The 16,232-nt window shown below is 34.6% G+C and overlaps 1 long non-coding RNA gene and 1 pseudogene across 1 annotated transcript; both read right to left on the reverse strand.

The window, feature by feature from the left end:
* Window positions 1-1,777: 1,777 nt before the first annotated feature.
* On the reverse strand, window positions 1,778-12,626 carry LOC133296758 (lysine-specific demethylase JMJ15-like; annotated as a pseudogene).
* On the reverse strand, window positions 8,476-11,548 carry LOC133296754 (uncharacterized). Its single transcript, XR_009749544.1, has 3 exons — window positions 11,234-11,548; window positions 9,378-9,471; window positions 8,476-8,798 (listed from the first exon to the last, which is right to left on the reverse strand). It is a non-coding gene; the product is annotated as an uncharacterized LOC133296754 (long non-coding RNA).
* Window positions 12,627-16,232: the final 3,606 nt, after the last annotated feature.

Below are 16,232 nucleotides of genomic sequence, written 5' to 3' on the forward strand. Positions count from 1 at the left end.
GAAAAACTTGAAAATAAATACAAAATGCCCAAAAATCGAAGACTCAAAACAATGCAGATAATGAACCAGCTCTAAAACGCTCTATAATTATAATCTTAAAATCTTAAAATCCCAACCACACATATGCAATTCGAAAGTGCCCTTAAATATGCCCAATAATAAAATAAGTCCCCTTTACAGCAAAAGAGAAAGAGGAGGTGAAGGAAAACAGGTCAAAACTAACATTTCTTTCTTCAGTTAATATAAGAAGGTATGAGTGTCCGTGAAGAAGAGGAAGATAGAGAAGTACCAGAATAAGAAAAAAGCATATACAAAATGAGAAAGAAGGTGAATAAAAGGATATTTTTGTCTTTTTATTTTGTGTAGGGCATAAAACTCTTGTCCGGGGGTCTATCTCTTAAAGCGAGTTCTGTCTAAGACATTGGTCATTTAACAAATCAAAGAAAGCACAATTTTATTTATTTTTATTTTTTTGTATTATATAGTCCCCAATTTTTTAACGGATCAAACGAAACTCAATATATACAAAATTCAAATTTAAAATAAATGAAATAACCTAAAATAAGGAGCTGATGAGAATAAGGAAAAATAAAAGTTCTTTCAAGTAACACAACACAGCCATTACATATCTCACACAACAGCTTTCATTTAAGTGTATTTGAAAAATAAATCCAGTATTAAATTTAAGGGAGTTCGCGGTCTGGATTGGATTGGTTTTAAAAGTAAAAATCATTTGATCCAATCCCTTCGGTTTGATCATGTGATCATCCATTCGGTTTGGATTTTTTTCAAATCCGATCCGATCCAATCCAATTTTTTTCCGTTCGGATTGGATCGGTTTTCGGTTTTCTGAAAATCCTAAAATTTGTTTCATGATTATTGTGCAAATAACATCTTTTGCATATAATGACTTTGTAATTTTTTTTTTAAATACCAAAGCATTAGTAAACAATAATATATAGTTTTTTTGTGGGGCAATGAAATATGAAGCTCTACAGAGATAAAATTTTGTTGATGAGATGTGACTAGGCTTTTTCTTGGGTTTAATTGATGGGTTAATGGGTCTTGGGTTTAGAAATTTTTGGGCTATGATTGGAGAAAGACCCAAGTAGGTAGAAGGGAATTGATATATTGTATCGGTTTGGATTGGATAGATTTTCATCAACCAATCCGAAAACCGACCCAATCCAATTAAAATTTGCGGATTTTTTTCGTTTTTCGGTTTTCAGTTTATTCGGTTTGGTCACCGCGGTTTGAATCGGTTGATAAACACTCCTAATTAAATTTATAGGAGTTAGTTTTGCACAGTTGCTTAATAAGTAGCATTTCATTCTTTGACGACATAGGTGAACACAGTTGGCTAAAGGTTTGATCCGTATCCCACAAGGATGTCAATTCAAACCTGCTGGTCGATGTGAGAACTTTGTCAGTTGGGTGATATGTAATCTCTCTTAAAAATCTTCAAAAAATTTGAGAGATTTTCCCTGACCTTAGAGGAATATCAATATCTAACCTCACTTAAACTTTTTGTTATAAAAAAAAAAAAAAACATTTCATTCTTTTATTAGCTACCATCCTTGTAATAAAGAACTTATTTTACAAAACACTATGACCGAAGTAATTGGGTCACAATTTGAGAGGAAAATAAGTATACTATTTCCCCAGCATGTTCCTATCCTTCGTAAAATCCACTAAAAGAGGCTGCAGTGCCTGTCCCAGCAGAAATTCAATTCTACCAAGTCACTTGAAATCGATTCTTATTTTTCTAAATTAAAATGATATTACTCTATGGGCGTTTGATGTGTAGAGTATTTGAGGGAGTCACACACAGAGCAAAATTAGTCAAATTAAGTACAAATAATGCAGGGTGTGGGGATTTATGCATTGTTGTTTGCTTGAGACAAGGTCATGTATACAAAATTATGAGCAGGAGCATGTTCACTCTGAATATAGGATTTTACCATGTGTTTTCCCTTCTCTATCATTTATTGTAATAGCAGCATTTATTTTTCTGTGTATATACAGCAACATAAGAAAGGAGAAAAATGTAAAACCCAAATCCAGCAACAGCTAAAGCCTAAAGGCTAGACCTTTAAATGTAAATGTACTTTAAAAAAGGAAAGTTTGAATGGGTCAATGGCATTGTCCATCTGTAATTAGGTCATTGATTGCGGGCAAGTAGCAAAATTTTATCTCGGCTTCACCCAGCAACTTCAGTTTAATTTATCTCTGAAAGAATGGACCTAACTAATTACTAAATTGAAATATGACTATCCACAGTCAGAAAGAATTTAGGATCTTATTCTTGTTTTATCCACCAGCTTTCTGGATCTCATCAATCAGTGCTACCAAAGCCATTCTCCACTGAGAACATTGTGCATCAGAGCTGAATAACTTCTGCATTGTGCTTAACTCATCAGAACTTGCCCTTTGTAGTATTGGTTTCATCTCTACAAGGGAATGGCAACTTCCTCCTATGTTATCCTTTTCCTGCTTTATCAAATTAATACCAAAAACTTTGGTATTGACATTACCTAAAGACCTACTTGAACCATACGTTAACTTATCAATGACCCTGCCTGAAGATGCAGGGACAACTTTGTGATTCCAGTACTCTACGCACCGATGACTGAGATCTTGAGCTTCAATGGCCTGAAAAAAATTAGTCAGAATGTAATAAAACATCAAAGTGTGGACATAATTCCAGGGAAACATTCTACAAGAGTCATTTAAGTTCTTACCAAATTACATTCAAATTAATTCAGCAGTCATTTAACAAACTTGATCATAATAAACTATGTTAATCTAGTTCAACGCAATTGGTCAAGAGAGTGGAACTATGTGACTTAATTCTACATTAGAAAAATTATAAACAGGTGATATTAGTAGTTCAAGTTGGGCAAAAATATAAGTAAGAATCATGTGTCTTATGTTACCTGAATAATGGATGGTAAAAGGAAGCCAAACATTCTAAGACCGTTAATGCTTTTTAGAAGCTCTAAGGGAGGAAGTTCTAGTTCACCTACACTCCTTCGCCTAGTTATTTCGTGATGCAGTCTCTTTAGAACTGATTCCCAGCACTTATCTGCTGAGGTATCAGTGAAAGCTTCACTTGGACATTCTTCCAAGGTAACCTGAAATATATTTTACGGAATAAGAAAGAAATATACTTCAATTGAGACATGTCAATGCAAATAAATACAACCATAAAAATTCAGATGTAGTTAATTAACTAGTAGTATATAGTAACAACATTGAGTTTCTTAACCTAGAGTAGAAAAAAAAAATTATCACTTTGTTTCATTTATATTTTGTCAGATTCATAATTTCAGACAGTGGTGCCACTACAAATCCTCTGACCAGCCAAAAATTAGCAGCAACTAGGTTTCTCCAGAAACCCTCCAATAAGAAAGCATGACATAGAAGACAGCAAAAACATTTATCCCACCGACACGTAATGGAACAACCATAACCAAGTATTTTAAAATGAAAGAAAAATTCATTTAATGGGAAATGTGAGTGTCATGTTACATGACACATCTTGTGTCATGCCATAGGCACAAAAAAGTGTGGGTCCCATTGAAAATAAAAATAAAGAAAAAATAAAATAAAGATGTGGGTCCCACATTTTTGTGTTTATGGCATGACACAAGATGTGTCATGTAACATGACGCTCACATTTCCCTTCATTTAATATGGAGAAAAGTACAGCTGGAAAAATGAAGTTTTCCCAAATCAAACAAAAATATTAAAATAAAAAAGAAGATAACAAAGAAAATGAAGAATACAATGGCTTAATTCCTTATCCCTCCACAAGCTATGGGAAAAAACCCCTGCCCCCTTAAAGAAATCATCAACACAAAGCCTACGAGTAATCTGTTCCATAAATCTCTAGCATTATTTTTTAGCCAAATACACCATACGCTATAGTGTACTTACACAAAGCATTACAGGCCTCCATACTGAGGCAAACAATTATAAGCTAATTAATTTTAGATAAGGCAAATAGAGAAAAGTGCTTAAACAAAATATTCTTCAAGTTAAGCCAATAGGATTGGTCTAGTGATGAGGGATTTGGGTAGTTTACACGAGGTCATAAGTTTAAACCTTAGTGCCACCATTGTATCAAAAAAAAATTCTTCAAGTTGAGTCTACATTGGAAACGGAGAAACTGTGTGTTTTAATATTTAAACCAAAATGCATTACGAAATAGAAATTCGCAACTGAAAACGTCAACAACAAAGTCTTACTCCCACTAAGTGGGTTTGGCTACATGGACTCAGGAATTATAACAACTTTTAAAAGCTAACATTCCTACACTTCACTCAAATAACAATGGGTGACCTTGGTACCCCAAAATAGCCATTGTCTCATTCATCTAGGAATATTCAATCCCAGTTGGTTGAATAAATGAATATGCAGAAAAGAACAGCTACTATTGACTGATAGCAGTTCCAAAAGCCAATAAGGTCAGATGCACTAGGTTTTTCCAAATCTAAAACTAAACTGAGGACAAAGATGAATAGAAATTGAAGCTGTCAATTGAAGAAGACATGTTCCTCAATTTGAAGACCATTTACTATCCCAAGACTGCTAGTGTTTAAGTAATTTGACCACCTTTGTTGCAGCTCCTTTGCCTATGATAAACCCCCATTACTAAGGTGTATGCTACAAGGAAAGGGATGGGAAGTAAAGGATCAATACACGTGGGTAAGGACAGAATGGGAAACAACGGGGAATATTCATGCTGATAATCTGGAACATAACCAAATGCCAAGCTGGTAGAGGGAGAAGGCAGGAATTCAGTTGTGGAAAATGAGAGTCTAAGGGGGAAGGATAGCAAGTCTGAAGGTAGCCAATACTTCAGTTCAGGAGTGGGATTGGAAGTTAACCTAGTTGCTGCAATTTTCCATTTCTGTTTCTTTCTTATCTCAGTTTCTGTAATTTCTGGGTTAATGCAGTTTTCAGCAACATCAGAGAGGATTTCTATTAGCCTTCATGTGCTGAATGGCCAACCTCAATCTTATAACAAGAAAATCATAAAATAAATGGACTACAAAGGTGATGAAGCAGGCAGATTATTGATTTCATGACAATTAAAACCAACAAAATTTGTGGCTATGAAATACAAATAACAGAGATCAAGAAACAGTAATTTGTAAATATGATTTCATTTTCAAACCAAAAACAGGAACAGGGTCAGGAATGATACCTTGAAAAGAGGTCCAAGAAATCCAGCATCAATGACTTCAGATATATAGTTACAGATTCTTGTTGGATCAAGAATGCTAAAGAAATTAACTCGACTCTTGAAACCTTCAAAAAATTACCAAAATGTAGAAAAGTTCAAAAAAAAAAAAAAAAAACTGTAAAAGGTAAAATCTCCAAACACAGAAAATATCCTAATGTGGCATACCTCTTGGATATATTGTGTGCTTACTGCACCACAGCTTTCCATGCACAACAGATCCCAAACCTATAGGCTTGACAGAAGTACCAAACATTTGCATTAGGCAGCTTTCGCCTGCCAAAGATATACTTGTATTTGTTGTGTCTGAGACTTCCTTTTTCAATACATTGTTGGGCTGCTTTCCAGAATGTGAATCCATTTGCAGATCCACCGCAAATTTTCCACCATCAAATGTACTAGAATTATGAACATCCCTTGTACGTGATGAAAAATCTGTCTTCACAACAGAAGACAAGTGTGATAGGATACTGTCACCACCAAGTTCCATGTTGTCCTGTTCCTTTCCGGCCTCTGAACAACATATTTTTTCCTCTACTGAAACACCCTTAATATGATGGTTATCAGCAATATCCATCAAACAGTTTTCATTTTCACCAGACATAACATCAAGATTTAAATCCAGAGAAGCTGTCTTATGCACCTTATTATCAATATAAGGAATCTCAGTTACATTTAAATTTGAACAATACCTGGTTCTTGTACCAGTTGAGATTTCCACTTCTTCATGGCTCTTGGTTTCGTATATGTCTCTCTCCATGACTGATTTATCTATGCAAACTTCATTGGCATCAGCAGAAACCATTCCGAAGTTTTTATTTGCCCACACCTCGATAGCAGGCAATTCTCCTCCTAATGCTTCAATCAATTTATTTAGCTCGTTTATAGTATATCAAAGCAGAACAAATCTTTTGTCCGTTCCGCATGAGCAGAACAAATTTGTGTGCTTAAGACAAGAATATCTGTCAGGAGAGCAATCACAACCTACAGCAGATAGGTGCAAGTCATAGAAACAAAAGAAGCATTCTCTCTCCTTGTCCAAATCAAACCCACTGTCGATATTCAGCAACTTAAAATGAGTTGGAAGACAGTTTAGCCTCTCTTCTTCCATCTTTACTCTTGTCTGTAAAAAATAAGGGTAACAAGAATTAGATATCTGCCCGGTGACTAAAACTAATTAACAAACAAATTAGTTCCAAAACTTTATGGAGCTTTCAAAATTTGCAGATGTGGGTATAATATGATCAAAGAGGAGAGAATGAGAGAATCATTACCTTAACTGCCTTGGTAAGAACTCCATCTTTCCCACATACATTTCTCCAATTCAAATTTTTTGGAGTTTCCTTTCCAAAAAGAGCTAGCTGTGCAAGGGCTCGTACAGCTTCCTTTGCTGATCCAAATAACATTCTGGCCATGCAAACTGTAAAGCTCAACAGCATTCTGGCCATGCATTAACCAATCAACAGGAGCCACATTCACTGCCTCTGCACAATTGAAAGCCACAATTGAAGCAAGAGTGGTATGCCCTTGGAAAGGTAATAACAAATTCCCCAGAATGCTGAACAGTACGATACACAGGAACTCCCTCAGATTTTAGAATTGAAGAAGATAACTGAGTAACCTGCTCAAAGAAGAAAATCATAACCATTAAAATCAGAATAAAATTCGCAAACTTAGAAGCTATGTACTGTACATAGAATGCTAAAATATCTAACACTTCTATAAGAACTGAACACATGCACTGGGGACTTCTGGATATAAACTAGGGTTATCATTATTAGTAGAAATACAAATATCAAAATTCAGCCAAAGGAGGGAAAGGTTATAGACACATTGATATGAGTGAACATCACTGCAGCAATAACAGAGCTGAAAGTTTATGTTCATACAGCATGCATCATAAGGGATATTTGTCATGAGGAACCATTAAGTCGTTAAGATGATGCTAACTCTCAGTCACCACTTTTTCCCAAACACACTAGCAACATAGTTGGTCAGAATCTAAAGTGAGCTTCAGTTCTTAGGGATAATAACTGATAATTTCTCTCTCTTACTCATAATTTAATACCTAATTACTATAGCTTCCACTTTACATTCATACATATAAAGGGATCTTACACCAGACTGATTACACCTTCAACCGATCAAAAAGTTATCATGATTATAGTTTTCTTAACTTCCATAAGTGCGTTGAGCATTCGTAGCACTCTGCACCCATAGAATATATGTTTTGTGTAACAGCCCGTTGTACACCGGTATTGTTAACATTAATATGATATTAAGCGCAGTTACAATCATAGCAATTCATTTATAAAAATGCGAATAAACTTTTTACGATTATTACGCGAGCATTTAAAACAATAAAAGCGTGATAATTAAAAAGTTGTAACCGTAACTGAAAATTTTTGCGAAATACTTATTTTAACTACTTTTACTTCTTACTTTACTTATTATAAGTTACTAAGGGGTCCCCATAAACCCACTTAGCCAATCACGTTTTTACTTCTTTGAACATGGTTCAGTAATTAATTTTCTGCAAACACATCGCTCACAACCAGACCTTCTTCTCAGTTTATATTTTTTTCTTACTTAATTCCCTTTCTAATAAGCTATCACACGCTTCAATCGGAGCTCATTTGCTCCAGTTATCGCCGTTTGAAGTTGAACAAGAAAAACAGCCAACCAACCCCAAAACAACTCAAAACCCTTCTCACTCCACGAATTACTGCAGTCAATCCTCTCATCCAATTACTCTCAAATTTTTATGCTACCAACTAGACACCTCGAGCTTCGATTTGATACATCAAACGCTTAATTTGACTGAGAGGCGAAGCGAGAAACAATTCCTCAAAAACCGGCCAGAACAGCCCCCAAGTGCAGGGCAAACAGGGCAGCTGTGTTCACAGCCCTCCCAAGTCCAGCGCCTAGCTCATAACAACCTCATATTTTACCACCATGTAGGGGACATCTCAAGCTTCAAAATGGCGTATGGCATGTCCCTATCGGACCTCTGTGGAGGGAGATATGCTCTCCCGAAGTTCGTCTAAAATCTGCCAATTCTACAGAAAATTCGCCAGAATTCCCTTTGTTTTTCTCAAAATCCCGAAATTGCAAATGATCACTAACACCTCAAATGTACCTAATAATCCAATGGGTGGCACACACAAGGACCAACAATTCCTTGGGGCACTTACAACCCTCCTTTTTACAACAATTCCAGGTCATATAAATCAGTATACAGACAAAATCCATAACTCTATATATGTCATATCAAAAGGTAGCTCTGTGCCATAACTACAACATCCTACGTCAACCTACATAAACATAATACATAACAGTATCACAAATATATAGATCTGTTTACAGGCTAGCATAGCCTCTAAAAAAACCCAGTTAACAACCATGCATTGACAAAATATCAAATAACCATATCACAGTTTAACATATATATACAACAGACTCCCAAAGTAAGCAAGCAACATCTATGCTCCGATCTACTCATCAACCACGGACCTCTTGCCCCGAGAACGATCGTCAACTGCTGCGATACCTGAAATATGTCCCCATAACGCGGGGTGAGAATGAATCTCAATAAACTTGGGGTTTATGGAGCAGTCTCCACCCAAGAGTCCACTTCCTGCAAGAAAATATCAAGTACCAAGACCTAGATAACACCATATAATCCATATTAAAATTTTTGTATCATATATCTTTTATGATAATTCTCATTTATTCTTATAACGTACTTTCTTATTAATCTTAAGTATGTTCATGTCTTATGTATAAATAAGGCTTTCATCTTATATTCGTAATATCGTATCACATTCAATAGCATACTCATAATGATCAGAGAACTAAAGTATCCTCGGCTATACCTTATGTATACCGTGATCATATCCATAATTGTTTCCTCTGTTCAGAAACCATAACTTACACTTCCAAGGCTTTATTTCATTGAAGATCATATCATATTAACTTATCATACCAAAATAATATCATATGCATGCACTATATGAATGCAACTATGCAAAGTATCAATATTAACAACAATATATCCATACGGAAACCATAATCGCCACTGATCATGGCGGAACCAAAGGCTGAGAAAACTCCTAAACCGAAAGCTTACCTGTCACCTCTTTCCTGCTGCTAACTTGCTATTTAATACACCGTAACTTGGTTGTCTACAAGTTGTTCGTCCACCTACTTCGTCCGATTTCACTCTGTTACCGTACATATAAAAGTACCATTAATTTCCAATGAAATATACATTACTTGAAATCCGAATAATTATATTTCATATGTTAATTTCATAACCAACTTGACAACTTTATTTCCCTTGACAGTTCATGCCATCCCATAAGTTTACAACGTAACTTATACTTCATAACTTAGACTCCCAACTAGTTAATTAATTTACTAATTTATAGTTAACATTTCATACACTTTTAACAAAGCTTCACGTATCTTAAACCATTCGAATCATACTTACTTATTCTAGAAAAATGCTATAAATCAATCACTTGAATTAAAAACACCCAATCTATGCCCATTCTTTCCTTCATGGCCGAACTCAATATATAAACATATATACAATTCTTTCGTTGCCATACTTAACCAATTAACTTGATTCTCATACAAATATTTATTACATAAAATTTCTGTTAACTTCACATAACTAACATCATAATATTGAACCTCACATAACCTAAAAAAAACATCTTCAATGATCATATACATATATATTTTCCTTTAATCTTGACAAAGTCCTTACCACCCTTCGTTGTGTAATTGTAACTACTCCAAGTTACTTTAGATTATATTTAACTTTTCTTTCTTTTTCTTTCTTTTTTTTAACACAACCACCACTTATTAACCTAATCTTAACTCATTAGGTTATGCCTTCACTTAACATACTATACTCACAATCCAATTATAAAATCATTACTAATAATCAACATTGATGTCTTTCAAGCATCAACTTAATCACCAGTATCTTACTTAACAGATTTGACATAAAATAGGTCTAATGACCTTTTCACCAATTAAACCATATTCCATCTTGATTTATTATATCAAGTGGACCCTAAACTACACTAAAACAACAACACTCACATTCATGCCATCCATTATCAACTACATTGAGAATTTAAAGTGGAATTATATATGATAAAGACAAGAATCAAACCCACATCATAACTAACGTGAATAGAAGATCAGCTGTGTCAATTCTTATTGACAAGTATACCATTATTTTCTTCTTTGGCTTCCTCAACTTTATAACAAATAGTATATCCAAAGCACCAAATTGATTAGCTTCCTATTACACCTACTTTTTTTTTACGTGTCCTCTTTCTACTTATTAAAAATTACACCTGGAAGTCTTCTCAACTATATTTGAAAGCACAAGTAATAAATAATCATCTGAGATAACAACCAAATTGCATCTTCTTCTTTTTTAATAATGCGGCTTTTGAAGCACCTAATTAACTTTCTAGTTGCAAGTTCTGTTTTTTTTTCCTTTCCTATCATTATAGATTACTTTGTTCATCAACGATATATGTTCCAAACATCTTCTAAACATATTTTTCAAGACTTAGAGATTTACCCCTCCTATTTTACCATTCATGGCCGAATGGCCTATATAAAGGGGTATATGAATTTTCTTTGAACCTTCACTTAATATATATTAAACCAATAATCATTTGGTCCATTTAAATCATAGTTCCATTTATGCATTTTAACAAACACTTAGTCTGCACTATTTTCCCTCACTTGGCTGATTAGGTCTTTGTACGTATATCAAATCCTTTTACTCATTTTGAGCATTTCCATGTTTAGTTTAACATAGAATCAACAAACAACCAATAACCATGCACAAAACCCCTTAAATAATTATGATATCTTGCATCCATAATCAGCCCTCATCATAGAAAACACTTGCTTATAACAAAATTTCCAGCCATTATAATTTAGGTGTATTACCTTAAATAGCTTCACTTGAACATAAACAGCATATTCCAACTTAAGGACTTGAAGAAAACCAAACTTCTACATCTTGGATGAACAGTACCAGCCCGCTTTAGAGAAGGCTAACTCAAGATATAAAACTTTCCAAGGTGAAAAGAATGGAGATTTAGGATCACAAGACCTAAAGCTATAAGTTTTGTATGATAAAATTTTACTAGTTTTGCCTAAATCTTCAAGAAATTCCTTGCCCTTTTTCCTTAGCAAGCTTCGGCCTTCATGAGAAGAAAGGAAAGAAAAGATGAGCGTGAGAGACCAATCCCAAGGGGCTGCCGACTTGTAACCTTTATGCTTAAATTCTATTGGTTACCTAATTGACTTCTTAACATGCTTAAGAAAGAAAGTGACGTGGGATATGTGAGGCACACACCATCAACCGACTTTTGGAAGAAAAAAAAAAAGAAAAGGAAAGATCATGTAACTTACATATTCACCTAATTGACTTTTCAACCTACACTTCCATTGGCTCACTTAAAAGCAAGAAAAATAACAACTAACGTAAATTTTGAAGTCAAAAGAGAGTTACCCACTTTGATGTTACAATTAACCAAGTGACTATGTTAGTTTACTTAATCAACTTTGTAACTTTTAAATTAAATGTTATAGGTTCATTTTTACTACATCTTTTACTTAATTTTAATTTATTAATCTAATCATCATTTAATTAATTTTAAGATACTTTGAAGTCACTAATTTTTCTAAACTATTTAATTATACATTCTAATCCATGTTTAGGCTTATTTTGTCTAATTACCAAAATAACTCTAACTTACACCATCATGACATTGATATTTTTAATCATATCTAATAATTATTTTTGGATCCATTAGACTATATTCTCTTATTATTTATCACATGAGTCTATCAATTTAACTCTCACAATTTCATTGCATAAGTATTTAATCTAGTTAATCACCTAATTAATTCATTTCCCTTAATTTACTAATGAGGGTTGTTATATTTTGCATCAACAAAAATCTCATTGCATTCATGAATTCTCTTTGTGGAAACAACAAAGTATCACTAAAGAAACCAATAACTCAAAATACTAGTCAAAAATTGAAAGCAATAAGGAAAAGTACAAGTTGTCGCATTCTACCAGTTCATTGAGTAGATTTGGTTGTTCCTCAAATAAATCAGGCAAGTTCTTCCTCATTGAATCTTCAAAAACCGAAGCATGGCATCCAGGTACTCCATACCATACTTTTGGGTCACCCCAGTGCAGATAATTAAGCTAATAAAGGTGATGATCCTCAACATGCTGTTCCAATGACAGTGTGTTATCTTTCGAGAAAATGTTAGGATTTGAAATGAAAGAAATGCAAAATTCAAGACCACGACATATTGTCATGAATCAACTATCCCAAAAACTTAAGTTGCGAAGACACATGAATAGTTTTATATTACATTTCTAACATGTCTCCTGACACAAAAACCATTTCGGGTTTAAGCATGGATAATTGACCGGCCCACCTACCTTGTACTAAATTTCCTTTTTTAATAGAAGAATGGACGCAATAAGGATTGAATTCAAGACCACTTGGTTTTAAAGGATCTAATACTATATCATGAACCAATCATCCCCTCTATAATCTCGGTTACTTCTAGATATTTATTGTGTCATGTTCTTTCGTGACTGAAAGGTCATGGGTTCGAATCCAGGAAACAGCCTCTATACAATTATGCAAGGGTAAGGTTGCGTACAAGAATTTTCTCCACCCCACACTCGCTAGTCGGGTTTAACGGGGAATGGTTTTTTTTTTAAACAACGAATGTTAAAAGTTTCAACCCAACTTTCATGAAACTTAACTTAAACTCATATAACACTCTACAAAGAGATACATACAAAGAATTGAGGCAAAATGAAAATTGGTAATATTCCATGTCAGTCTTAAACTTTTCCTTTGACATGGAAAAAAAGTAATTCTAACCACTTACCCAGCACAATGACGAAAAGCACGTGCTTTTCCTGAAATGGGTGGTCAAGGGGGGTGAGATTTTGGGGAAAATCTCAGTAAGGTTCACAGCTGGAGCATTCTCCAACTATGACGCTTACTCCTGCAACAGTTTATAATAACAATACAAAATGGAACATTTAACATCATCATATAAAAATATCATGCCATCATCATCATCATCATATTCCTGCCTGCTTTTACGGACTTACGGAGATACCCAGAGTCCTCGTCAGGTTGCAACTGGAGTATCAGTGCACATGCCAACATTTAATAGCATGGTTTTAAGTTTCAAAAATATCATAATCACATAATGTAAAGCACTATAAACATATTGCAGTCAGACCATAACTTATCATAGTTTCATAATGGTGGCATACATAGAGAGATTACTTCAACAACTGTAAACACTTACAGTGCTTGTCGTTCTTTACTTGTATACTTTCAACTTTTGATCTCTTTACTTGCCTGTTTGCTCCCTTGACTCCCTAACATCATCATATCATCTTTTAGTAACTTATATAACATTCAACATTTGTGTTTTATCCATGTATAGGTCTCGGCTTTGCAGGTTTAATTACCTAGAGGAGTTGTTTTACTTACTTACCCACTTGTGTAGGTTTTAGGACATTATTAGGTCATCATAACACTTAATAGAATTATTAAAGATTTCATTCTAGGCATGTATAGGTTCGGCCACCATAGATAAACATCTAGGAATATAATTTTTAAAACATGCTTTCAATTATATTATTAACTTAACATGGTTAGATCCTTTCAACATTAATCAAATAAAACCTCTTTTAGCTACATACCATTCGGCCTTATTGCCCTAAAATACCTAAGGGATTACTTCTAAAACATTCTTCTAACATTATTGATAATTTATCATATTTAAATCCTAGAGCATCATTCAAAACATCATCTTATATATTCGGCCAACTAAGGTTATGATCATGCAAAATTGATTTAGAACCTAGGCTACTAAACATGCTAATCTAACATCATCATTTCATCATCTTTCATATCATTTAAGCATCTCTTCATGCTTATAATTATCATACATGGTTCGGCCTTCTAGGGATCATATACTTAGGATATCACTTTCATGCTTTTACATGTCATTCCTAACCAAGAAGGTTCATAGGCTTACCTTTGATGATGATCAACGACTTAAGGAAACACTTCTTGACCTTTGACTACTTTGAATCTTCTTGAATGAACTTCCTTCCTCCTTGAACATACAAGGCCGCAAGCTTAAAGAGAGGAGAAGAGGGATTTTCTTGCTTAGAGATGAAGGGTTCTTTGGTGGAATTATTAGGAAGAAGGGCTAAGATCCAGGCTTGTATTTGATCTTGGAACAATTAGGTATTTCTCACTAACACACTCACCATTTCGAAGCATTCATGGACTTCACAAAATGAACTAAACTCTTTGTTCTTTCCTTTGGTAGTGCCGCGGCTGTAGAGGGAAAAAGGAGAGACTAAAGCTTGTTCAAATAGGCAACCTAGAAGCCTTGCCATTACTTGATTGCTGGTAGGTTTCGATCACATTAAATGAGAGTAAGGTGGTGATTTGTTGTCATAGGTTAGATTGCTTAATTTAGGGACAAGAACATGATGTCAATTTCCTTGATTAAGGAAATTTAGTGATTGCTTGATTTAAGGAAATTCGATTTGCATTTAATGGCTTGAAAATCAAATAAAATCAAATTCATTTCCTACACCTAGGCCGCGGATTTTAAATGCTTGGAAGGAAAAGATTTCCTTTAATTTTGGACCATGATTTATTCCTTAAGATTATGGACCTTTAACCTATTAACCTGACCTAATTTTTGCCTATTTTTCCATGATTTTATGACACTTTAAATTGACTTCTTAGAGCTTGTTTTCTCTAGTAAAACCGTGGGCTTCTTGCTTGTAGGGAAAGAATTCTAATTTAATTCCTAGTCATATAGTACTTCTTTAGGTTTATTATGTCATGGCCTTACTTTGGGCTTTAACTTGATTTGGGTTTCATTTACCTTATTGGACTTTACTTTATCATATAGAGCTTTCTTTGTATCACTTGGACTTGTCCACATTAAATGGAATTAAAACTTCCTTTGTTGGGTTATACTTTGATCCATGAATTCATTGGATCCCTAATGCTTATGTCTTTGGTCCATTGGACCCATACTTCTAATTTACTTAATCATAAACTATTTCATCTGAAATGTCTCGTTTATTAATTATCATAATTCTTCATTAATCATGATACAATATTTAGGGTTGTTATATCCTCCCCCACTAATAAAATTTTCGTCCCGAAAATTACTATAACTCGGGGTACTTCTGTCTAATCTCATCTTCTCGCTCCCAAGTTGCTTCTTCGGGAGTCCTTCCTTGCCATTGCACTTTTACCATGGGTATCACCTTGCTGCGAAGCTGCTTCTCTTCTCTATCCAGAATCTTGATTGGTACCACCGGGATCTTCAAATTAGGTCGTACTTCCACTTCATCCGGTAATACAACATGTGAGGGATCGGCTACATATTTCTTCAATTGGCTAACATGAAATACATCGTGAAGATTTGCCAAATTTGGAGGTAATGCCAACTGATAAGCTACCGGCCCCACCCTTTTCAGAATCTGATAAGGACCGATATAACGCGGACTTAACTTTCTTACACCGAGTGCTCTTCCAATACCTGTAATAGGAGAGAGCTTAACAAATACATGTTCCCCTACTTCAAAGTCTAGGGGTCGGTGCTTCAAATCATAATAACTCTTTTGTCTGTCCTGAGCCTTCTGCATCCTGTCACGAATCATCTTTATCTGCTTAGTTGTTTCGTTCACCATATCTGGCCCAAACATTTCTTTATCGCCCACTTCTTCCCAGCATACAGGTGTTCGACACCTTCTTCCATACAGAGCTTCATACGGGGCCATTCCTATACTTGCATGATGACTGTTGTTGTAAGAAAATTCTGCCAAAGGCAGATACTGATCCCAACAACCTTC

This window comes from Gastrolobium bilobum, unplaced genomic scaffold (genome assembly GCF_033153095.1).
Source record: "Gastrolobium bilobum isolate Gb01-03AN ecotype WA unplaced genomic scaffold, APGP_CSIRO_Gbil_v1 utg57764, whole genome shotgun sequence".
Classification (NCBI taxonomy): Eukaryota; Viridiplantae; Streptophyta; class Magnoliopsida; order Fabales; family Fabaceae; genus Gastrolobium; species Gastrolobium bilobum.